The 25,783-nt window shown below is 49.6% G+C and overlaps 1 protein-coding gene across 1 annotated transcript in view; it reads right to left on the reverse strand.

Annotated features, from left to right (window-relative positions):
* Positions 1-25,783, reverse strand: part of LOC142560412 (uncharacterized) — a 398,440-nt gene that overhangs the window by 289,240 nt on the left and 83,417 nt on the right. Inside the window, exon 2 of the mRNA XM_075672505.1 lies at positions 18,393-18,481. The gene's annotated coding sequence lies outside the window, so the exon portion shown is untranslated. The remainder of the gene's footprint in view (positions 1-18,392; positions 18,482-25,783) is intronic.

Here is a 25,783-nt window from a genome sequence, read left to right on the forward strand (position 1 = left end):
GGGGCGGCCACACTGCAGAAAAGCGAACGGCTGGAGTTGCAAAATGTGTACACGAAGCTCGCGACGCTGCGGACGTCTGTCGGCAGTGATGGAGAGGGGAGGCCCAGCAAAAACAATTTCCGAGCATCGATCTATAGCGTCGGCGGCCGCCCTCGTCCCCGTTCCGCCGTCATTCGGCGTATGCGAGCAAATTCTGAAGTCACTTCTGCCGCGAGAGGCGCTTTCATACGCGTATGCGCCGAAGCCACGACAGCGCCGAACGAAGCCGTGCGCGCGCCGGTATATAGCTTCGCGAGAGCACACAAAGAAAAGAAATAAAGAGTAGGACTGCCGGCATGAGCCTCAAGGCAGCGTATATAAACGAATCGAGACCGATACGTCTTGATCGAAAAGAAACGTTCCACGTGGCGGCGACAGAGAATTGCCGGCCGCGCTCATAGGAAGAAATCGCGAGGGGAAACGCGTGATGAAAAACAGAAAGACGGGGAGGTTGTGGGGGGGGGGGGGGGGGGGAACGAAAGACGTTAAGCATTTTCCCGCTTCTTCTCCGAACAATCCTTCTCCCACCCCCTTTGGGCCTGAGCCCCTTTCCCCCGATGTCTTCTTCTGCTCTATTCTTGATATACAAAAACCAATACTTACAGCGAGCCTCTGGCGTTCGTACGTGGAACGATTAGACCATCCGGCCTCTTGCATATACACACACAGATGAAGCCACGCGCGGGGATCCGGGCTCGCGGCGTAAGAGACCAAGCCGTAGGGAAGCACATAGGCGCGGCGCCCGAGGGCTCCCGACAATATTGTCCCAACACGCCACTCGGCGGCGCTGCATGCCTTACCGACTCGGGCTCCGTCGGCCGGTGTTTTACTTCGCTCTCTCTCCTCCTCCCCCTCGGACGCGCGGCGGCATTGCGGGTCCGAATTGTTTCCCGTCTATTTCCGCTCGTGTTTCCAGACAATTCGCGCACTGTTTGCTCCGAAATCATGGGCTCGAGCATATGTGGTCCCCTTTTTTTATTGCCATTTCGTATCTTTTAACTGTTGTATGCCCCCCCCCTTTTTTTTTTCTTTTGCCATTACCAGCAACAAAGAACCACCTACATGAAGTGGCCGCGCCCCCCTCCCCCTCTTTCGTCCGCCCTCCTTTTTTTTCCCGGTTGCCATAATACTGGCGTCGGCGGGCACCCGACAGGCACTGGAAGCGACACAGGCTCACTTGGAAAGGCCATGATCGAAGGAGCGATCGAATGTCACGTTCCCGAGTGTTTATGCACCGCTAATGGGAACCACGGACGCGTCGAACGATACGAAGGGACTACATCGTGTAGCACCTCCTCCCGCAGCACAGAAGTGGCCTTTGCAGACTTGCGATTCTTACGCACACGGCGGAACACCGAGCGCGCAGCGCAGCTAATCAAAAGAAGCGTCTGCGTCTGACAGGAAGAGCTTCAAGTTTTAAGTCGCAGAGCTGCATGCATCCTCCGAGGTGTACACCTGCATTTGTGGGAGTACACCGCACAGGGGAAGGGCTCCAAATCCATGCCGTTCGTTGTGCGGCAAATAATTAGCAAACTGATGGCTTTGTATAGTTCGACGTCTTGAAAGGAGGTCCCAGGAGTCATGGAATCGGGTCGACAGCGTGGCTCTCTTCCTACAGTTCTTTGTTCTCCGTGTTAAACTAAGCTAACGTGCTAGTGCGCGCCTTATGTGTGTGTGCATGCGCTCGTGTTTGCGTGTGCGGGCGCGCGCGGGGCGACCGCAGTCACGTTTAAAATTTTTGACATCCATCGGAGGCAAAATTAGCCGACGGGCACATCGGCCCCGCCGCAGAGCCGGGAACGTTCTAAACACACGCTCCCGTCACCGTCATCCTCTTCGAACAGGGCACCATTTGGAGACGGCAGCACCACTACAACAGGCTACACATGGAGCAGCACGCCGAGCCTGTAGCAGGCCAGCTTTCAGTTATTATTAAACTTTATCTCACATCTCTCTCATCTCGTTTACAAAATAACCTGAGGCAAGTTTGGGCACTGCCCCTGTGCGGTCCCTGATCCTACTTTGCTGGCACGCAAAGCCGCTTGCGCCTGTTGTTTCTAAAATTCTACCGTGAAACGGTAAGTGGGCACAGAAAATAAAGTAACAGGAACAAGCGATCGTAGAGAATGTGGCTGCTCGGGGTGCCCCACCTCTGTATGGCTGACGACCGTGGTATAAATATAGTCTCAAGCAGTAATGCATTCCTCTCCGTGCCAGGACCCCTTATTTGATCTCAAGCTTGCGGGTAGTCATTCAAAGAGCTCGATTACACTGGAAGCGAGCTTCGCGCACGACTCATGCAGTGACCCGCTGAACGACCTCGAGAGAGAGAGACGCGAGTAAGGAAGAACGATGCAGGCGAGGAAAGACTTGCGCGTGGCGTGCGCTTATGATGTATGTATACACACACGCCGCACAAGCGTATGGTCAAGATAGCCGATTCGCACATATAGGCATAATGACAAATGGCCATGCACGAACAGCGAATCAGAGTCGGCCGGTCGTGGCCTACTACGCGCGGAGGCGCTATCCAACGGGCACGCGAGTTTCGGTCACAACCACGTCCCGAATGTGAGACTAAACTTCAGCACATTCTTAGAGCTTGATTAAAAGACGACGTTATAGGGGAGCTTGTTAATCATAGTCAACGCAAGTAAAAATGTGATATCGCCACAGCTATACACTCTAAAGACAGTTTGCACCCTTCGGGGTGTATATTTGTCCCACAACGATAATCGTCATCTGTCTTGCCTGCGTTTCCCTTCTTTAACGCTGCGAGCCCGGTACTTCCCAGTCACGAACGGCATGCGCGTTATCAGTGTGACGCAGCATTCTCGACAGGAAAGTAGCGAGCGCCGAGTTTTCAAGAAAGGAAAGGCAAGCAAGGCAGATGACGATTATTGTTGTGGGACAAATATACACCCCAAAGGATGCAAACTGTTTTTTGAGTGTATGCGATGCAACAGCCATTCTATTGCGTGCACTTGCTAAAGACAGAGCATCCGCTACAGAAAAGGCAGTGTTTCTATGTTTCACCGTCACACGTTCTGCGAAAGAAAGGAGGATATCTATTGAATGAGCCATTAAATTCTTATTTAAGTTCAATACGTTTATATTCGAGTCCATATTCGAGCGTCTACCACTGCAGCCAGCGGAGGCACATCTGACGAAAGGAATGATGACGCGCACCTACAGCTAGCGTTATTTTGACGTCGCATTGTTTCTGACTGTACTCGCGGGATGTCCGTTGAAACGCTAAAGCTCCGTGTTGTTGGAGGTTGCCTGAGGCGAAAATGAACGTAGAGACTGTTAGCCTTCTGGTAGAAGTATTTAAGTTTACGAAACACCCGAACACTGGAGACGTAAAAGTGGGCGGCCACGCTGGTGGCGCCATGTTTGTGACGTCACGTACACTACAGTACAAAAAAAAAATTATAGGGTTTTACGTGTCAAAACCGCGATCTAATCATGAGGCACGCCGTAGTGAGGGACTCCGAAATAATTTGCACCACCTGGCTCTATTTTTAACGTGCACTTAAATCTAAGTACACGGGTGTTCTCGCATTTCGCCCCCATCGAAATGCGGCCGCCGTGGCCGGAGTATGAACCCGCGACCTCGTGCTCAGCAGCCCAACACCATAGCAACTAAGCAACCACGGCAGGTCACTAGAGTATACAGAACCACAACTTTACCTGCCTAAACCATCCGAGATATTTGTGCATTATGTAGGTGGTGTCCAAATATACGCCCACGTGTATAAGGTCCAGCGACGACTCCCTCTCAGTAACAAAAAACAATCTCGAAGGACATTATTTTATACGCTGCAAACGCTGGATATGATTGCAGAGTCGCAAACGCGTCGTAGCCGCTACGTTTTAGACACAACGTATTGCGCTACGCCTGGACTTCTATTCAGATTTTAAAATATTCGTCCCGTATACGAAGTCAGACGCCTGCGGAACCGTATTAAAACGTTTTCGTCACATTCTTGCCGTCAGAATTAGAGAAAACTCGTATTAAATTATTCACCAAGTCTGCCTGTGCTAATTAGGTATGCTGTACACGCTTTTCAGTCTAGCATGTTGCCTACACCTCCCTAATATTTTTGTTTGTTTTTTTCTTCCTGAGAACTTATATTTCTACCGGGTACCGTTACCTATGCCTCTTAGCTTGTCTCTTCCTAGCGGTCTTCCCACCGATATTCCAAACATCTATTGCATACTTCGACTGCTGACCGGTTAATGCTAACACCCGCATTAAATCCAAGCTCTTCTGGAAGGTGTAAGTTACCTACAGGTCTCACTCGGTCAATCCCTTCGCATTCCATTAGGATTTGCTGAGCTGCCTCCGGATTTTTACTGCGGCGGACGCATGCCTCATCTTACTGCGAATATTTTCTCCGGTATGTTTTTGTCCTTAGGCAGCCGGTTCGAGCCTCGCATATCAGGGCACAGGCTTTTGTGTTATAGTACACATTTTCCATTCTAGTTGCTTTCTTCCCATTCTTTGTAAATCTCCATGGTCATTTTTGTTTCCATTCTTTTCATCTAATTCGCTGTATCTGTTTCTCTTTCTTTCTTTCTGAGGACTCCTGGTTGTGCCACTCACACTTTCAATAACCCTATACTTGATTGCCAACTTTCCTTGGCCTCTTCCTCCATTCCATGTCGACGCTTTTCAGGTACCTATACTTGTGCACTGTAGCGACGCATTTATTTTCATCCATGTTCCTGAGCCTTTCTTCGAAACCAACCTTGCTCTGCGCTTGTTTGACTTGAAAAGAGACCCAACCTATGTGAACCTGCACAGCCTCATTTGTTAATTTACCGCAGGCTCCCAAAGCTAACCGGCCTACCGATCTTTGGTTAACTTGCAACCCCGGCTGGATCACCGATTTTAAGCACAGAATGGCATTTCCGAACGTTATAGGGCTGGTACATTTGCGCCTTTCAAGATTCCACACACTACCTCATATTTATCGTGGCCCCAAAATGCTCTAGGTTTCATTATTCCTGCATTCCGCTTCCCCTTCATATTTGCATTTCCTTGGTGGGCGCCTGAGTAAGTCTTTCTTTCGCTTATGTATACACCCAGATAATCATATCGATTGACTATGGGTATGACTTGCTGTTGAATTGATACCGCGTCATTACTCGTCTCTTCAATAAAGATTATAATTTCCTATTTCGGTGTGCAAAATTTAAGGCCTGGATTTGTTGCTGCATTGCCACACATATTCGAAAGTCTCCGTAAACGTCTTGCATTGTCTTCTAGCAGCAGGTACTATGCCGTCCGCATACATCAGCACAGGGGCTTTCCGTTGCACCCATTGCCCATTACAGACCTAAGACAGACCAACACCTAATTCACAGTTTTCCGGTCGTCTTTCTATGCACTTGAAATAGAGCGTGAACAACAATGGAGCCTTCGTACCATTAGGTAGCATACGAGGATTTATTAGCCACGTGCCGGCTATCCTAAGTCCACGTGTGGCTTGACGTCATCAGGCAAAAAAGGCTGTTCCACATCTCATATACTAATATCAGTAACGCTAGCACACTGCGCTTTAGGTGCGCTTCAGAAAAACGCCACGTGGCCAAAGTTCACGCGCTACACTTTCAAGTAATAAGGACCAAAATATGCACGCACTGTGGTCAGGACCGCCAAAAAGCTTCGAGTAAAACGATATTTCGAATAAAGCGATTTCGTTATAACGAGGGTTTCCAGTAATCGAGCGAGGCCACAAGACCCGACCGTTTACTCATTGCTAGCGGAGGCTACATAACGGTTTCGGCTGCAGGACCGCGCCGATCGTTGCACTCTCCGCAGGAAGGGGGAGGCGCTGCGCGGATCGCATAGCAGATCGGGATATACGGACGGGTACGGGAGGTATTCCAAAGAAAAAAAAAACCTGCTAGAGGCCACAGGCACGCGAGCGCATCGCACGAGCAGTTGGAGAAACCACGTGCGCACTCGCGCGTGTGTGTCTGTACGTACGTGTTGCACCCTTTAAAAGAAGAACCGTCCCGCAGCCACCCGACCGGACGCTTCAAATTGGCCGTAATTACCCGTTGGCCACGGAGTTGGGGGGCGTCCGTCCGTGTCTGTAGGGTATGTATGCGCGCTCAAGCTGCCTGAGTGATGGCAAAAGCAACGCCGCGCGCGGCACGTGTATAGTATGCGTCGCACGCGCGCACACGAGTTTGTGTCGTTTTCCTGAGCAGCACTTCGTGTTTCTGTTTTTCGCGCGAAGCTAGCTAGTTATGCTAGACCGGTTCGTTTCGTTTGTGCGTTTGCAACTGTTGCCCAAAGAGCCGCACCGCCTAAGCACGCATTCTCAAACCTCGTTCCTAACGCAGGGTGCGCATTTTCTCGAGTTACATACAGATGTGGGAAATAGCGCGAGGCCTTGAGAACAACCCTGCGTCTCCCGGCGTCTAATCTTCCGTGTACACTTTTACACGCACGTACGTGACTTGGCGTCCGCCTTTACGTAATCGAGAGAGCTCGGGTTGTCGCTGCCGCCGAACCGCGTAAACGATGGTGAGCGACGGCACAGCGAGCACGACGTGTGAGGGCAGTCGTCGACTTGCCGCAGCACGGCACGAACACTCGCCGCAGCGAAACAGAGGGCGCCTCGAACAGCAGCCGCACCCCTCGAGTCGTGGTGTTCTGCACGCCGTTTCCGGTTCATCCGCTGGGTCTTTGCACGCATCTTTGATCGCCGTGTACGGCTGTTATCAAAAGTTCCGAAGTCGTCGCAAGCTTGGGATGCGTGGCTCTCGTGATGGCGCCCCCGTGAATACATCGGTGCTCCAGAGCCGAGATTTGATTGATTGATTTATGGTTGATTGACGTTGCGGAGTTCCAGCTCAGCATGGCCTGTGACATCCAGCGCTACACGCGGGAGACCGTGAATCTCGGAGGCCATGGAGCGAGCAGGATAACTGACAGGACGACCACAGATTGGGGTGATACCGCGCCGCAGTGACTTGATAGTTGTTCCTGTCGGTTTCACTCCGATTGATGCTACCTTTCGGCTTACCCAAAAAATTACCGAAACATTAAAACAGCCCAGTCATTATCATTATTACAATAGTAACGACGTTTACATCCAATATCTAAGTTTACCTAGAGGCATAATGAGTAGTCGAGAATTGCATTGCGCGCATTCTTATGCAAGCACCACGAGGCTCTTGACCCTTCTTTACTGGAGCCTCGCGTTTGAAAATTATCGCGTGCAGAATCTACTCAGTGCTACTCGAATCAAATATGCAGCGCTTCTCTTCTTTTTTTTCTCTACCTTTTTCTTTTCTTTACGTTCTACTAAGGTGGGTCACACGGTTGTTCCAACTAGTTCGGCTTCGATACCTAACAGGTATTTTAGCGCTTGTTACAGCCTATAATAAGTGCCCAATGTCTTGCCCATATTACTTTTTCTGGGTGATGTTACTTGATCGCGTGTGAAAAGTCGTCATTTGTGTTAAGAAATCAGACGAAGCGCGCAAGTGGTCTTCGTTTGAATATTGCTAACAGGCGCGTAAAAAGTTTGTTCTGCAAAAAATCCAGAAGGATGAGGAAATTTCATAACCTGGATAAATTGTCACCTACCCGAGAATAGCACGAAGCCACGAAAGAAACCAAGAACGGGTTTCTTAAAGGTTTCGCTGTCGAAGGAAAATTCCTGCTCGTTCGGAGTTCGAAGCCGTGACCATCGGCTTTGCTGGGTGGTCGTTTTACCGTCTTAGCAAGAATCTAGCAGATATGGCAGCGTCACGCCGAATCAGTCGATAACTCGAAAAACAGCAACACGGAGCGAGTAAATTAGTTCTGCGGCAATCAGTATAAGACAATACACAGCAAGGCGACCGAGCTGAAAAAAGTGTTGGCGACCGAGCTGAAAAAAGTGTTGGCCCGAGGTTCGAACTTCGGATTAGGACGATTTTTTTTTTCTTCAACTACGAAGGCACTTTTTGTCGGGTGAACGACAATTTCTCGGGTGGACATACGACAATTTTCCCTCGTCGTAAAACTTTCTCGGCGTTGCTTATTTCCCCAGAGCTGATTTGACTCATGCAGGGTTCAAGCAATTCTTGATCACACCTGACCAACTGCTTTCAGAACGGTCGCTCTGCCGTCCGAGTTCAGTACTAAAAGAAAATAAACAAGGAATAATAATCAGGGGTCTTGCGCGACAAAAGTGCGATCCGGTTATGAGGCATGCCGTAGTGGGGGACTCTGGATTGATTTCGACCACCTGGGGGCACTGTAACGTACACCTAAATCTGTTTACGCACCCGAGCTTTTTTCTTCTTTCTTTTTTTGCTTTTCGCACCCATCGAAATGCGGCCGCTGTGGCCGGGATTCGAAGACGGAACTTCGTGTTTAGCCGCGCAGCGCCATAGCCACCAAGCTCTACACGCGGTCTTTTTCTTTTTTTTTCTTTTTTGTCTTTTGTAGCCTGGTGCCACTGACTGGGAGATGCCATCCTCCTTGTCCTTATTTATGGTCCTTCTCACCCTGTTTTGCCCAGTGGCTCCTGTGTCACTTCAAGCTAGCCGGCATATCGAGTCACGTGATAGAAGCATTTTCAGCCATTAAGTTTTCTATAGAAACTAGAGGGAACTCTAGCGCTAGCGTCTAGCTGCGAACATCGGCAGTTGGGGCGACGTGGGCGCGATGACCAGTATACACGTATTTGCCTGAATTTAGTCCTTTATATAGCTGGCTTCAAGCGACTTCTGCTAGCTGATTTCTTTTTTAACGAGGCATCGAATTAAATATGGAACAATTCGCAATGATTACGCATGTAGACACATAGACTAATGGCCTCGCTGCGTTTGGAAAACGGCGAATACTCGGAAATTTATAAATCCAAGGCTCCACAAATAGCATCGCAAGAGCGTCTTGAAGCCACATAAGAACGAAAATTAGACAAATCCGCGCATTATAACTATGCACCCCCGCGGTATGTAGCCGCACTGTATTAGCGCCAAAGTTCCTTCTCGTAATTTTTTCTCGCGGGGAAACTGGCCGTTCTTCTCGCGCTCTCCTTCTCCCTCAATTAAGCAATGAGCCCTCCCACGATGCCTTAACTATATATCGTCGTTCAGTTCGGGTTACTCCCGGCCATCGTGCAGGCTTCGGAGCTCGCGCCAATGTGCGCCCCGGGTGAGCTCTCCCCTCTCGAACCTTCATAGCCGGCGGAATCGGTTCTATCGGCAATTTGTAACCGCATCGCGGATGGAGATAACGCGCAATATAGCTTCCGCGCCAAGGTTGCGGGCGAGACGCGATACGCCCGCTTCATTATCAATTCCGCGGCGGCGGCAGCTCTCATCCGTGCCATGTGCAGCCTGGTATGGCAAAAAAAAAAAAAAAAAAAGAAGCACGCGCACTCGTATGTATCGGAAGGAAGGAAACGGTGGAAAGGGGGGGTGGAACTCGAGGTGTATGCTTCCCACGTGCCTTACCCCTCCATGTAGCGTAAAGGCGTGGTCGTTTTATTCGGCCGGTCAGTGGCGGCGGCCGCCGGACGAACAATTAAAACGCCCCGAACGATAAATGCAGGAGGCCCTCCTCCTCCTCCTTCTTCTTCTACTTCTTCTTACACCACTATACTTCTTGCCGTACACCTGAGAGAAGGGCAAAACGCCGCAACGCCCCGACACATAAACGTGTGGTTTGCGTCAGAGCCATCGCACGTGCGCGTACGCGCAGGTACAGACAAAAAAAAAAAAAAAGAAGAAAGGAAATATACCATCGCGCATTACGCACAGCGGCGCAACGGAGAATCACCGCGCGTACCGCTCCTATACAGCTATGCAAGACTTATGGAGCGCGAGGCACCCGACCGCGCGGCCGGCTCCAATTTACGCGAGGCGTTGAGCCATGTATCCCTCGCACCTATGTGGACCGTCGGCGGCTCTCGGAGGCTATATGCGCCATGTATCTGCGGCGTGAACGCGAGGTCACGGGTTCGATTTCCAGCCGGGGCGGCCTCAATTGACCGATAAAGGCGAAAAGCAAAGAAAGAAAGAGAGAGAGAGAGAGAGAGAGAGAGAAAGAAAACAGTCGTGTGCTTTGATTTAGGCGCACGCGCGTGCAGAACCCCTGGAGGACGAAATTATTCCGGGAGGAAGATCGAGAAGGAGGAGGAGGAGGAGGAGGGCACGATAGGTACGCTAAGTTTGAGTGGAAATCAAGTTGCGAATGCACGGAAAGTCGCACAAGACCGCAGGGTTTCATAGATAGCTACGTCTATATTACTTGCAGTTCCGTCTCGCTGACTGTATATACGTAGTACATTGAAATGCTAAGTGTCGTAGTGCCGGCCAAATCTTTTGACGAAGACTGCCACGGCTTCGTTTCTCGGCGAATAACGAACGGCTTGGCCACTGCGAACCGCTAATCCATCCGGTAATCCTTCCGTTCAACCTAATACGCGCGCTGATGGACTATAGCAGAACACTACGGACAACCGAACGCCCTCTCCTCATCCTCGCCGCCTCTGATAGGCTGGCGCGCGAGTCCCAGAATCCCCTGCGGCGAACTGAGTTGATCAGATATTGGAATATTGAATGCCAATACACGTATGCGGCAGCAGTGAATCTGTGCTGGTGTATACCTGTGTCAAAGGGGCGTGGTGGGTAACGTACGACTCCCTGCGTGAAGTCTATTAGCCCCGGTTTCCGGGCAATTCATAAACAAGCATTTGCAAGAGCACAAATATCATCAAAGGCCACCGTTGACGGCAAATGAATTTTGAAAAAGAAGAAGAAAAAAGCTTTTGGCCAGCAGCAGCCTCGCGGGGAGACGATGCGCTGTGAGGCTGGATATAGATTTCTTTTTTTAACTGGTCACGGTAGCGTGGCTCGCTTCATCATCGGACCTGTCTGTGTACACATCATCGCGCGTGAACGCAATCGAGTGCTTGACGCCGCTGGCGCTGCACCCACTTAGCACCCGAATATTGCGCGTAGAAAAATAGTGCCTTACACGGACGTTCAAGCCCAAACCCGTTTAGCAATACTGGATCGTTGGTACACTAAAAGGGAACGGGCAAAGGGAAAGAAAAAAGTTTAATCTCACGAAAGCTATACCAAAACCGAGAACTCCCTCTTCCCCTCAACAAGAGAAGAAGAATAACCGCAAGGAATAAGTAGAACAACAACAAAAAATTAATTTTTTTACTGCCTGAATGGAACGCGCCCGGAGGAACGCGCTATAGTATAATGGCCGAAGCGCGAAGCACCGGTTTCTAGCTGACCGCGAGCGAGAAGCCGATAACGAACTTTTTTTTTTTTTTAATAGAGATCCCGAGACATATTACGAGCGCATATGCGCGCGTACAAACGCAAGCAACTAAGGACGAAGAGCAGCGACGCTGCGTGAACGAACGCGTATATACGGGGAGGAAGAGAACCTGTTTTTTCCACGCAAAATGCGAGGAGCGGCGCGCAAGGAACCCGCGCCACAGGGCGTGCCAGATTCACCGCGCCGCGGCATGTCGCAACGTGGCCGACGAGAAAACCAACATCGAAAACGAGTAAACGCGCACCAGAAGACGCCCAGGAGAAATTAAAGAGAACGCTCACGTTCCTGATTGTTCTCAGTACATTTTTACTTCTTTTTCATTTCTTCTGCTTTTTTTCTAGCGCCTTACACCGGCATACGCCCTTACTACAGCGCACCGCCGAACCGGTACGGAAAACAAAAACAAACAAACAAGCAAACAAGAAGCTGAGAACCGCTTTAGCCGCCGCCGAACGAACCGAGTGAATGAAGAGAGAGATTCGCGCTAACCACCGACAACCAGCAGCGAGCAGTCTGCACGGTTGCAGCAGCCGCCGCAACCCTCCAACGCGGGCTGACCGCGCAACAGCAGCAGCAACACCGACGTCTACGACAGCGTCCACGCAATGCGAAACTAAGGAACTCACGGCCAGAAGAAACAAAAAAATAATGGAGCAAAGAAGGAAGAGAGAGAGAGAGAGAAACGAGTTGTGGTATGGAATATGCGGCGCGCGCGGCCGTCGCTTCATTAATTTAAGAACCGGGGAGGGCTGATTGGAATGAGTAAAGAGGATCGTCGCACCAATTTATTCCCATAGCGGTCGGAGGGCCCGCCCGGGGGACTACTATATACTATAGGACGCTGCGAGCGCCGGAAAGGGTCTGCCTTCCATTCCACTTCCCAGGTGTCTGTTCTTATCCGTTTCTTTTTTCTTCCTCCCCCCCTCCCCCCCCCTCGTCGTCTTACCTTACTACTTCGTGTAGTCCGCGGCGGCTACAGCGCCGTGGCCAGCCGAGACGGCAACGGTGGCTTACCGCACCGCACACGGCAGAGTTTTTTTTCTGTCGAAGTCGCCTCTGGCTACATGTACAAGCGCGCGCGCACGATGTCCTCCTGTGCGTACACCATACACGCGTGTGTACAGCATACGCCGAGTATGTGCAACGAAACGCGCCGGGCAAGTGGGATCAGGAAAGAGAAACAAAACAAGCAAACAAACAAAAAAGCAAAGGAACGCGAGACTACGCCCGTGAAGCGAGAGCCACGTGACTGAACCCCACCGTCCCCGCGAGCGTACAACACGTATACACGTACGCACGCTAAATTACGCGCCTGCATAACGATGCTGTCTCTCCGCCGTCCCACTACGCTTCCTCCTCGTCCTCCTCCGCTGCGAGGAGAATGAGGTGGACAGAGCTCGCGCGGCGCGGTGCGGGCGTTAGCTGGACGATAAGTTTGCGCGTATTACGCAACAAGCCAGGAGCACACACAAAAAGAAGAAAAGAAAAAGAAAAGAAATTTGAAGTACAGTACCGGCAGTCACAAGGCGCGGGACTTGGATCAGGAGAAGAAAATCCAGGAAAGAAAAAAAAAGTTCATTAGACCAGCGTGCACCGATTCATGACCGGCAACTTATCGCTATATTTCAAGAAAGAAAGTGTACAGTGATTACGCGTTATACCGGTACTTGCACAAACTCCGAGGCTAACAAAGAGGGTTAAGAAGCTTAAGAACCGCGCCCCCCTACTCCACTCTCTTTCTCATGCCCTTTCCTATCCGTACTAGAGAGGCGTCGAAGGAGTACTTGCTCGGACGATTGCCAGTATTTTTTTTTTTTTTTTCTACAGCTAAAGAGGCTTTGGGACCTTCATTGCACGCAAGAAAAGGACAATTCGGAAATGTCATGTCAGCGCTACTTTAAGAAACGTGAAAGTCTTGGATAGTTGTGTTTCTCAGCTTCCACACAAGAACAGGCGCAGGAAAAAAAAAAAGGTCAGAAAGAAAACGTTTTTGAAACTTCCTCCGCAGATCCTTTGGCTCCTTAGTACACAATCTACTCTTTTTGTTGATAACTTCTCTAATCCTAAGCAGGTGCTATCGAAACACATGGCGTCACGAGATTCTAGTGCATGAAGTTTAACGTGGCGTCGCCAGCTGTCTTTAGCTACCTCTTCTTCCTTCTGTGTATTTTTAGCGCTACAGAACAGTTCACCACCCTCACTGGAGTGGTTTGTACAAGGCTACAACGCCCTTCAGATTGCACAGCTAGGACTAGCACACGTGATTCAGATGTTTACAGTGAAGAAAACTTGGATTCAACCGATTTAAATGCAACTGCAAACAAATGCCGACTCCCTGCTACTTAACACTGCCCACTGATGGCGATGTGAGCTCTCTTAACCTGCAAGGCATCATACTTTCAAGTCCAAGGTATGAGAGCGATACTCTGAGTTTTATACCTCAAAACGCTAATTAAACGCACGAAGCCTAACGCAATATTACAGTACCGTTTTCGACACGCTGTTGTGAAGTTTCGCTAGTGGATAGCCCATCAAACTGATACTAATTAATTACTATATTAATTACATTTTAACTGAAACAACGATTTTTTGTAAGAGTATAGTATCCATGGCAAGAAATAATGACGATCAAGTTATGCTAATTGTTCTTGGCGTGCAATGGTGCTTGCTATTTCTGTAGGATTAAGCACTCGCCCTTCGACGTCGAGGACGAATAAACCTTGCGACTGAACGCGTCAGCACCCTTTCCACAACCTGGTCTTTCGTCAGCTCTATCAGCGACACAAAGCGAGATAAGCTGCTTCGGAATCGCACACACGAGCAGTCGCTGAGTGTACCGCGAACGCGCTAAAACCCCTTGACAACGTCTGGGGAAAAAGCGGAAGGCGAGCAGACGGGCTTTCCAATGTGACGCCTCGGTGACGCAATTGACGTACGGACGAAAAAAGAAACGTCGCGGATCTTGGGAGACGGCGAGGCCAAGGCAACGAACGATCTGACCGAAGGAACGAACCAAGAAATTAGACCGAGACGCGGAAGGAGGGAGGGGGGCAGAGGAAAGGGGGGGAGGCGTACGTCGCCCCGCCCCCTTATTATAAAAGCCGATCTCCGCCCTGGCATTCCGGCGCTCCGATTTCGATTTAAAGAGACACCTGGCGTGCGTCGCAAGCGAGAGCTGAAAAACACACACACAAAAAAAAAAGGCTAAGAGCAGACGGCTAGAGGAGCTCCGCGGGTAGCTCTCGGAGGACGAAGACTCGACGACGACGTGAAAGCGTGACGTCCGCAGCAGAAAGAGGTCAGCGGAGGCGACGGAGGCGTGGGTCGAGGGGGGCCCTTCGTTTCTGATGTTGACGCCAGATGGCAGCAGGAGCTCGAGCGCCTGCGCAAGCGGCAACGCGCGGAATAAGCGAGCCTGCGGGCCAACGACGAGGGGCCGGCACCTGGGGTAGGGTGTATGGAATGCCCAACCTTACCAAAGTACGGTTGCTCAACGCTGCCGTTAGCCTCAGAAACTAAAACGAGTGCTGATGTAATATTTCCGATTTCTTTTTCATGCGATAAATCGATGTTCTGGATCTCTAAAGAGCCCTAGACAAGATACTGCCAGGCCGCGGAGCGCCCTAAATGATTCACTGTAATCGCTTTTCTATACAACCAGCCTCGGTTTCATTTCGCAGGAGGTGTACAGCCGAACCTGAATATATTAAACTCAAATGAAGGGAATTGTTCCGTATATCGAACGCGCCAAATTTTCCGATCGATACCCATGTAAATTAACTCTCTCATGACGAACCGGACATTGGATATATCTGGCAGTGCTCTGCCAGTACCATGAAGCATCTTATTTATTGTTGCGTACGCAGCGTCCTTCTTTTTTAATTTTTTTTTGCTTGTTTTTGTCAAGCTTTCTTTTCGAGTGGACTGGATCAGTTCTACGCAATATCGCGCATCGATAACAACGTTTTTTTTTTTATAGTGACGCTGAGAAACAGTTCTAGGCATAAGCAAAAATTACTGCCTACTACGCGCAGTCTTTTTTTTTTCTTTTTAGCGTGCAGATTACTTGCTAACTTCGTTAGTCCACTGCAGATAAAATATACGTATATAACGAAGGCACGACAAAAAAAAAAAAAAGCGTGAAAGATCGTTGTAGGCGAAGTTGCTCGACACAATCGAATTACTTGATATATCGAACTACATTTTACCGCACAAACATGTTCACTATACCCGGTTGTTACGTCATGACGCAAAAGGCGGTCACGTGGGAGCAAAACATCTCGATGCTTTGGGCAGCCGCTCCGACTCGCTCGGTCGATTACTATGCTGCTCGCTGGTGGTTGCGCGGCCGGATGCCCATAGGCGTCGAGCCACGTACAGCCTTTTGCAAAAAATATATACGGGCTGCTCTGCGCCTTAACTTTCGGTTCACATATGAGATTGTCCTGTTCAACAACAGTGGAGATAAATTGCAACAAATGATCGAGAACCTTAACCAAGGAACTCCAAGAGTGGGGTTGAAGATTAATATGCAGAAGACAGAGGTAATGTTCAGTAGCCTGGCAATAATAAAAAATAAAACTAGAATTCATGGTGGTCAGTGAGCCTCTAGAGTCTGTACAAAGATACGTTTATCGAGGTCAATTAGTCACAAGGCACCAGGCATTACCAAATAATGGCTGGGAGCTTACCACTGTCCTTGACAAGTGTACAATCACTGCATTCTACCGGTGCTAACATATGGCGCAATAACTTGGAGGTTAAAAGTGAAGCTCGATAACAAGTTAAGAACCGCGCAAAAAGCGATGGAACAAAAAACAGTTGGCGCAAGATTAAGAGGCAGGAAGAGTGCGGTGTGGATCAGGGAGCAAACGGGGATAGCCGACATTCTACATTACACTAAGAGAAAAAACACGGAGCTCGGCAGGCCATGTAGCGTGTAGGGTAGATAACCGGTGGACCATTAGGGTTAGAGTATGGGATAGTATGGGAAGCGCAGTTCAGGGCGGCAGAAGACTAGGTGTGGTGATGAAATGGGGAAATTTGCAGACGTAAGTTGGAATCGGCTAGCGCAAGACAGGGGTAATTGGAGATCGCTGGGGGAGGCTTTCGTCGTGCAGTGGGCCTAACATAAGCTGCTGCTGATGATGATGAAGACGACGACTCCGCGCATTCACCATATGCAGTAAACCCTCGTTATAACAAAATCGCTTTATTCGAGATATCGCTTTATTCAAAGTTTTTTTCATGCTCCCACGTTAATAGGGTTTCCCTGTATCACCTCCACTTTCAACGAAATACTCCTTATAGCGAAGTCAATTTCCTGTCTAGTTGCTTTGCTGCAGCGAGGGTTTACTGTATGTCGTTAAGCTGTGCGGCGCGCTTCCGTGGTGCTCCCGACAATCTAGTTATCTGGCACATTCCTGACATTTTCCTTCCCGAGGACGCTGGAATTTATGACATACCGAATAAATTGATTTAAAGGCGAGTATTGGACAGGTGAACTGAAAAACAAAGGACTAAGGAAGATAGACATGCATGTCGCGGTGACAGGGACGGTTTAGCTATGAACCAACCAGCTCAGTTGAATAATATTCTCACTTAAAGAGCCTCTATTTAGCCTGGTGCTCGCAGGCAGCGCCGTGGCCCGTATACTTTTGAGAAAGAATGTGCCTGCCTTTAGGTGCACGTCACTGGACAGGTTCAAGCTGACCCGAAAGCCATGCAACACCTATATCCCAGTTCGCGGGTCAAGAAGGAGGCCGCTAGGGTTGCCTGCGAATCCGGTCTACGGGCCTTCAGCCCGGAACTTAAGTGTCCTCGTATCGAACCGACACGTCACACACAAAGAACCGTATTCAGGACGACAACAAGGCGCTCACCGTTAACGTGTCGCTTCGAATATTTAGTGCAAGTGACACTAAGGGTCTTAACGTCCCTGATGCTGAGCTGCAGCGATCGCTGCCCCTGCTACGCACGATTACGCGAAACATTTATTCGAGGGCTATATGCGAATATTCGAAATTCCGAATTATGCGGTTCGATCCGTGTTCGGTTCCATAATTCGCTATTCGAAATCATCGGACATCCGCTTTTGTGCGAATATGAGCGATAACAGCGCTTATTCGCACTGTTATCTCAGCAGAGCAAGACCGATGCCAGTGGCGGCTGTTCCAAAGGATTTTGCATCTCCAGATCAACGCTTGTTGCGCTGAGGCACCGGTTCTTAAGAAAACGCACGGAGCAAATGCCTTCCGCTGAATACTTTAGAGCCATTAAACAAGATACGCCTTTGTTTTAGACAGCCGACTAGATTGTTGCCTCAGTTTGCGCAAAGCCAACTACTTTCGAATCTCAACATGTTCGCACACCTTTTAACCAAGGGGCGGTGCTGTATTTCCTCGCGTGAACGTTCATATACATGCCTCCATCAACGAACACGATACTCTCCATGCACTTGTCAAGGTTTTGCTCGCTCGTTTCCTTAATCTACTGCGATACTGCACCAATTAACCAAAAGTATAATTCTTTGTCTTTTACAAGTTCCTCACTTGATTGGGCGCGCTAGCTGTGAACGGCGTTGTATTCAGTTTGACTAGTTCTTCCTATTCTTCTTGTTAATACGGGATTGTTCGATATTAGGTTCTATACTGTGAGATCAACTCCTTTAGAAATTTGGCTAATCGAACGCACATTTCTTAACAGCGCGCTCCGTTCTGTTTCGAGGCGAACGCATGCGCGCAGAAACACGCAGGGCCATAAGAAGACTGGCGAAGTAAAAAAAAAAAAAAAGCGCGTCCAAATTGTTCAGCAAAAAACTGAATTGTGAAAGCTCCGCACCGCACCCGCCTGGGCTTCAAATGTGTCCACTGCATGCGAGCGGAGCAGGACAGAAAGAGGCTTAACTCAAGCCATCCCCATCTCCATTCCGTTATCTTACAAGTTGCGTGAAGCAGCAGCTCGCGCAGAGTCCTACATGACGCGCTCTCCGCGCGGGCGTCGGTTGTGACAGCATACAAAAGAAATAGCTTCTTACGTTTTTTGCGAAGCTGTGAGCTTTGCCGTGAATACCCGTCAACCACTCAAGGCGGGGAACCTTGGCGTCAATTTCGGAGCGCTTAGAACCTGCGAAGGACACGAAGACAACGAAAAAAGCAATTATTATACAAGCAGGATGACTTCGGCGAGCATTATAACACGCATTCACGTTCAATTTCGAATTGAATATATCCTCCTCTGTGTGACTCTGATCTCTTAAAATAACATGTTCGTCGCTCTGGCGGACACTTTATTCCCCCAGTGAAGTGTGGAGCAGGTATACACTTCTGTCAGAAAGGCTATGGAGGGAGAAGAAGGAGGGGGTTAAGGAGGCGCTAGAATTAAGGGGATTATATTGAGGAACAGAATTACATCATCAAGGGCGTAAAATTTTTAAGGGCAATACACTGATGGGCAGTGTTTGTTACACAGATGCTCTTATTCCAAAGAAGTGTGCACCACCGCATACAGTGTACAGAGACGATCGCTGATGGCAGACCATTGCCTGAACCGACCACTTTGGAACAGCGACGTCGTGGGCCGCCAGAGCAGAGGACAACAATGTCAGTACTGCCAACCTTAAAGACAACAAACCTGCAAAAACGGCTGTAGCCTGATCCTGTGCTCTAGCATGCGGTGAACGCGACAGGCTGCGGTCGTGTGTTTGTGCGGCCTGTCTCTTTATGTGCTTTCTTCTTCTCCTTGTACCTACCGCGCGCTCAACATCAAATGCAGGGTAGCGAACCGCCTTCCCTGACATGGTTAACTTCTCTGCCTTCCTCCTCTACTTAATCCCTCTACCTTTTCAGCACGCACTGCTCCAGCCGACTAACGCCAAATGCCGATGGCTTTTACAGAGTAAATTATCAGTAAACCCAGCCAAAAACATGTGCGGTCTTATCTCCCTGTTCACCACTTTGCATATTCATGCGTGTGTCACATGCATGTGGCCGCGTCAGCTATTGTTACAGCTCATCCCCACTCGCTGAGGAAGAAGCTTGCAAGTGATTTTCAACCGACACTCATGGGCACAAGAAGAAGACTCGACGAGGACAAATTTAGCAGGGACTGAATACATCTGGCAAGAATACAAAATGGTGGGAACATTAAACTGCCAGCGATCAAACGCTAAAACCCACAGTGAATTACATAATTTACAGTTAACTTATAGGCAGAGCCGGCGTGGAGCACTCTCGATGTTTGTAACGGTCTTGACGCAACAAGCTTTTACAGCTGGTTTGAGTGACCTCTCTGAAGATTCCATAATCGGCTTAGCATTGCAGTGGAAATCATTGGTTAGCTCTCAGCTAAGGCTGCACGCCTGCAACATATGGTGCGACATTGACGTGTGCCGGATCACAATTTCCGTTTCGAAACTAATCTTTCTCCTCTCCTATCTCTTCAAATGCCCCCTACTCCCCTCGCAGGATAGCAACCGGACTTTTTTTTCGTGATTCACCTTCCTGCCTTTCCTTTTTCCATCTATATCCCTCACTAACGCTGCCCTTGATATGTGTCTACTACGAGTGCGGATCCACCGTTCCTCTATATTTAATAGTGCAATATCGTTTTCACTCACTTGTCTCCAAAGTTTGCTGGCACAACGAGCGTTCTGAAGAGATGCAACATTCCCATCCACCTATACACCACGCGCCTCCATGCAGGCTCCCGGTTTGTCAGTTCAACTTCTATACAGCAGAACGGTAGAGCGGCAAGTTGGACTAGTTGGTGGAAGTTCATCTTGTAATACTGGGGTTACTGCGCTAAGACACACGGACAACAGAAGTATAGAAAAAGTAGTCTTACTTTTTCTGCTTCTGTTGTCCGTGTGTCTTAGCGCAGTAAGCCCCCTCCTTAGAATAGCAGAACAAGTAAAAAAAAAAAAAAAAAAGAAAGAACTGCGCGTTTACTCGGCAGTGGCGTCATTCCAGTTAACAATCCTCGCTCAAGTATGCGGCGCGAGCCAAACCGAACTCGCGAACCGCGTATACACCTCGCTCAGAACGCAGGCAAAAAGAGAGCCAGGCCGCGCAAGGGAAACGGCAGAGGAACACCGTCGTCCACGACAAACAGTGCAGGCATTCCGCGGGCCCCCGACGAGCACCTACAGTAATTATCGTCGCCTACTCCCATAACGAAACCGTCGGCTTCTGGGCCGAAGCGCAACGCTGCGTCACGCAAGACAACGGGCCGTAAGAAGGACGAAAATAATAGGGTAAAAAAAAAGAGAGAGAGAAAGACGATCACGCCGGCAGCTTTGCCGACGAAAGAAAGAGCACCAAGAGCTGACCGGGGTGAAGTATAAGCATCCAAGACGAATGAAGGGGGGGGGGGGGGTGCAGAGGAAAGTGATGAAACAGGATATCATCTCCTGACTCGCTGTCACTGAACTATTTCTTTCCGTCTCTCTGTCGTTCTTTTTCTATCTCTGGGCTATACGGAGGAGCTTTCCCGAGCCCTGTTTGTCTTCGCCTTTTCTCTCCCGACCGTCTTCGGTATATTTCCACATTTCTTTCCTCTCGGTCGCGCGTTTTCGGCCGTCTAAGCAGCAGAGACGTACACCGCCCCGCGTCCACTATCCTACACCCTGCCGTCGTGTGTGTCCGAGCCGCCGTAATACCCGAGGGGGTTATTTCGACTCAGTCGCGCAGAATTCTGATTGGATTAGCCGGGGCACCGCTGAAGAACAGGGCCAATCATAGCGCGCGCAAGCGCGGATGCGACCAGCAATATAACCCTTCGCGGGACAACGCATTTTTCTTTCGTTTCTTTTTTTTTTTATTTTCTCCCTACGCGTCGGTCCTTTCGTACACTTGCCTCTCACGCTCTTCGTCGCGACGCCCCTTCCTCCTCTCCACTTTGCCTCTATTCCTTGTCCAGCTTTCTGCGTTGTCTCCACGTAGGTGCGTTTCATCTAGATTTGAAGCCCCGACGCGATATGCTTGCGAAAAGTTCCCCATATCGCGACGCTGTTTATTTCCCGCTGCCCCCTTGTCGACTTCTCCTTTTCGGACTTGATATTGTTAAGTGATGGGGTTTGGTGTCCTCGAGCGGCACGGGGGGCGCTGTAGTTCTGTGACTCGCATTACTTTACAGACACGGCAGTCTCAACTGTGTAGCGGTGCCCCAAACGCCGTTAGAGATCAAGCGAAAGTAAAAGGACTCGTTCATCTTTAGTTCTGACCAAGAGGAGTGCATTGGTACAAAAATCAACTAAATGTTGTACTATTCAAAAAAATTATTCTAATTACAGTAATAAATTAAGTCGTTCGACAATTAAGTTCAGTAAGTGGTTTGCTGATATACCCGCGACTGAAAAGTTGCACCAGCGTATCAAAAACGCTACGGGCCCTGCGTTAAGCTTTCCGTGCTAAAGCAAAGCGTAGCACAGATACGCCAGGCATTGTAGGGATACTACGGCGCTAGGAAACGGCTATGGCACTGGAACGGCTCACCGACACGATCCTACATCCCCTCCGTCCCACGTCCTTGCTTTTGCCCTCACTCTCTCACTCTCTGCTGCTTTTAGCACGCTTTCGAATCGGTTGGGCCTTCCATGAGCGCTCATCGTATACGTATACCTACCTGCTGCGTTCCATAATTCATGGACACGCTTAACTTGTGCCGGTGGCAATGGGTCCCTGCCTCTACTCTCATCATCCAGTATAGGCTCCTTGTCTCTACATTTTGCTTCACTTTGTTAGCTCCAGCCGCAGTTTGCTATTCTTTATAGCACATTTATTTGTGCACGTTTGTTTGGTTGTTGTTTTTTTTTGTCTTTGCATGCTTCTGTGTAGCCCGGATTTCCGTAGCCATTCACCGAGCGTGTGCCGCTTGCGCTGTTTGTCGAGTTTCCCGCAGGAAAAAAAAGAAAAAGAGAACGAAGCGGCGCTGTTTCGCGGAAGCCAAAATATGCGCGACGCACATTATGCGTCGAATATACGCATCACGTGGGCCGTTTCTACTGCATAGATGCTTCACGAAGCACTTATAACTATAGCTTTTTTTTTTTTTGCTCGAAAGTGACGACCTGCGAATTAAGAGTTGGTCACGCGGACAAATATCCGGGTGCAAAAATTTAAAGACCCCTCACCAGGCCACAGAGCAAACTTCGGTTATACGCTGGAAGTTGTTACGTGTCTTCTAGAAAGCGTTCTGCGTGCAAAAATTTTTTTTAATCAGCTCGTTAATAGCCGAGATAGAAACATTTCAGTGCCGCGAACCCATGACTTCAAAAGGCGTGGGCCACTGCCAAAAGAGACACTCTCTCTCCACTTGCCCCGTCTAGCCTCCGCAGGCGAAGTTCTTTCCCTGCGTTCTCCCGTACCGGACCTCGAGGATCGAGCGACGCATACGTCAAGGGCCCCGCCTCCATTTTTCTCTTCTCCTCACTTTTTTTGCGGCGCGACGCACTTCCGCTGACGGCGTCGGGCGCGAGCTGTTGCGATTGTCTCGTTTCGCGCAGTGCGCGATTTCGCGCGTTGTGCACGAGGACACCTTACTGGCGGTGTAAGACAGTGCTACACGAATACTGAGGCAGACACAGGCAGATCGCAGAGCATGATCCCGCGCTGGAACCCGGTAGAAAATGACACAGTTTCGGTGTCTGCGCGCGCGACTACACGACGTGGGAAAAAGCAGACGAAACGGAAGTACATCTCTATTGCTGCGGTGCGAAGTAAAACAAAAACACGCAGACATTCGGTTTGTGCGTATTATTATTTCTCTAAGCTTTAATTCGTCTATTCTAGCAACACATTACACAAATAAGAGATGCTGCCTTTAATAATTCTCGAAGTCACGTGCCACCACGAGCGACGTCACAGCACGAACGCGTGTGGGTAGGCGAGCTAGCACGTGTACGTACCTCATCGTCCGGCTTGGAGCGCGGCGGCCGCGAGGGAAAGGGAAAACGGCGTTCAGTTCGGAATTTCAGACCTTTTCGCGGCGCGTAGCGATGTGATACTTTGTAGACAAGATCGGTATCGCGCACTGTACTTTCCTAGCTTGTCAGCTGAAAATGGCCAGACCTCGCGAGAGGCCCTTTAAGTATAAGGAACGCTGGGAGGTGGCAGCTTATGGGTGCATATACTCGCGCCAAATGTAGGACGCGTTTCAAGCGTGGAAGACCTATGACACAATCCAAGATGAAAATAATAAGTGACATAAGTAACCACAGTACATTGCCTGAAGACGTAATTGGCCGACTTCCTAGTTACCCGAACGGTGGGCATGTTGGTATACATGTTTATCCTGGGAGCAAAGTGCCAGCACCCTGATCAGACATTCGAGCGGTTGTGCCAGACAATTGTGGCGGTGCTACAAAAAGTCCTGAGAGCCCGCTTGGAACCTTCATTACGAGGACAGGCAGATCAAATAGCGCTAGCAGGGCGCATGTGACTATCGTCATCGGAGTCCGTTCGTGCTCACAACGTATAGCTCCAGATGTTGTTTTGTACACTCAAACTCTGAAACTACCAGTCGAATAAGCCAAGAGAAGGATCATCTTAACTCTGTTGGCCAACACCTGCAGCGTAAAGCCTGCAGCTTCCTCTCTTGAATGTTGCGTGCCGGTGAATGCGCGAAGGTTTTCAGTAAACACCCAAACGCGTCACAAGCGAGGTCTCTCTACACACCATCGATGGACTATATACTCCAATCACTCTCGCTCTCAAGCTCGCCCTAAAGAAAGGAAAATAATATACGAAACAAAGGGGGCCCTGATACGTTTTCCTTACCAACAAGACGTGTATCCGAGCTAACCAGAGCGGACAGCTTTCTCACCAACAAGAAAAAAGATGTAAAGAAAAAAAAAGGCTTACGAGTCTCGCATATAGGAAAAGGGCTATACGAGAAGGAAGAACGTGATCGGGTTGCGGGACCTCGCAGAGCAAAACAGGCTTTTCATTCGCCTCTTGGCCCTCTCTCCCAGGCCACGTGTTTTCCACGTACAAACAAAGAGGGGGAAGAGAGGGGGGGAGGGAGAGGCGCTCTGTTGCGCGCTTCCGTACGTGGGTTACAAAAGAATCGCGAGGCGATGCAGCGGTAATAGACGGATGCTACATGGAAGTAAAAAAAAAAAAAAAGCGAAACTCAAAGTAACAAAAACAGAAAACAGAAAAAAAAAAGAGCGGACAAACAGAGGGAGAAACAAAAAAACCTCGAAAGCTGGAACAGGCTCCGCGGCAGTAATACACACAGCTGACCGCTGCTGCTGAGCGCGCACGTAAAAAAAAAAAAAAAAAAAAAAAAAAAAAACAGAAAGAAAACACGCGTCACGTGGTGCTTTTCGGAGGAGCGCAAACCGCCGAAGCGTGCCGACGCAATGCTATTAGACCGGGCGGACGCTTCGGTATCAATTAGCATCGTGCGAGGGGCGGCATAGACGGGGATCGCGAGGGGGAAAGAAAGCACGGAGATGGGGGGGGGGGGAGGAAGGGGGGCGAGGGGGTGCCACCGAAGTGGGGAAGGGGTGGAAGGGGGCTGCTTTTCGAGCGTGTATCCCCCGCGCACACTGTGCTGGCGTGCACATACGGTGCGGCGCGTTCGGCGGCCCGACCGAGAATGTTTGACCGCATGGCGCACACGGTCACTTTGGTATAGTGCACGGGCACAGCCAGACGCGGCAGCCAGCCGGGCCGAGCCCGATATTTCATACACACCTCCTCACGCGCGCATATAACACACCGTATAGAAGAACCTCGTTCTAGACTTCTCTACCTTCTTTTTCCTTCCTTTTTTTTTTCTTTTACGTTCTGTTTTCTTTCCTACCAAGCCTATTCGTGTGCAGCAAGCAGCAACAGTTCATTAGAGTCAGGTCTTGTTATTCCGCGCGCCCCCAAGAACCTTTCATTCGTTATTATTTTCTGCGGTTGGCTGGAGAAGAGAAAAGCAAAAAAAAAAAAAAAAGAAGAAGAAAGAAAAGATCGTTCGCAGGCCGCGTGACGATCATACCGAAGCGTCAAAAGCAATCTCCTGGATCGAGGAGAAGAGAAAAAAAGCAATTAATTATGATTATCGCGCCTAGGCGCGTTTAGTCGAATTTGCTATCGCGTGCGTACATGCCGGTATCTGCCTATAGCTGCCTCGCCTCAAAACAGACGAAGGCGGCAACTCGTTTGCTCGCGAAAGGAATGCGACTACAGACAGCGCGGCGCGGGTTTGGGGATGTAAGCAAGGGATTCGTGTAGCATTGCGATCCGCGGCGCCAGCGGAGCAGCCACCTGCCACGATTGTTGAGTCTGTGCACGTTCTGGTGTCCCTCTGTTTTCTTACTTTTTATCATTTTGTTGATTTTTGTAGGAATTTGAGGAATGTAGCGCATATGGTATGCGCCATGAGCAGGAAATTCGTGCGCCTAACGCGATAAAAAAGCGCGACAGTCCTTAA

This window comes from Dermacentor variabilis, chromosome 10 (genome assembly GCF_050947875.1).
Source record: "Dermacentor variabilis isolate Ectoservices chromosome 10, ASM5094787v1, whole genome shotgun sequence".
NCBI classification, from domain to species: domain Eukaryota; kingdom Metazoa; phylum Arthropoda; class Arachnida; order Ixodida; family Ixodidae; genus Dermacentor; species Dermacentor variabilis.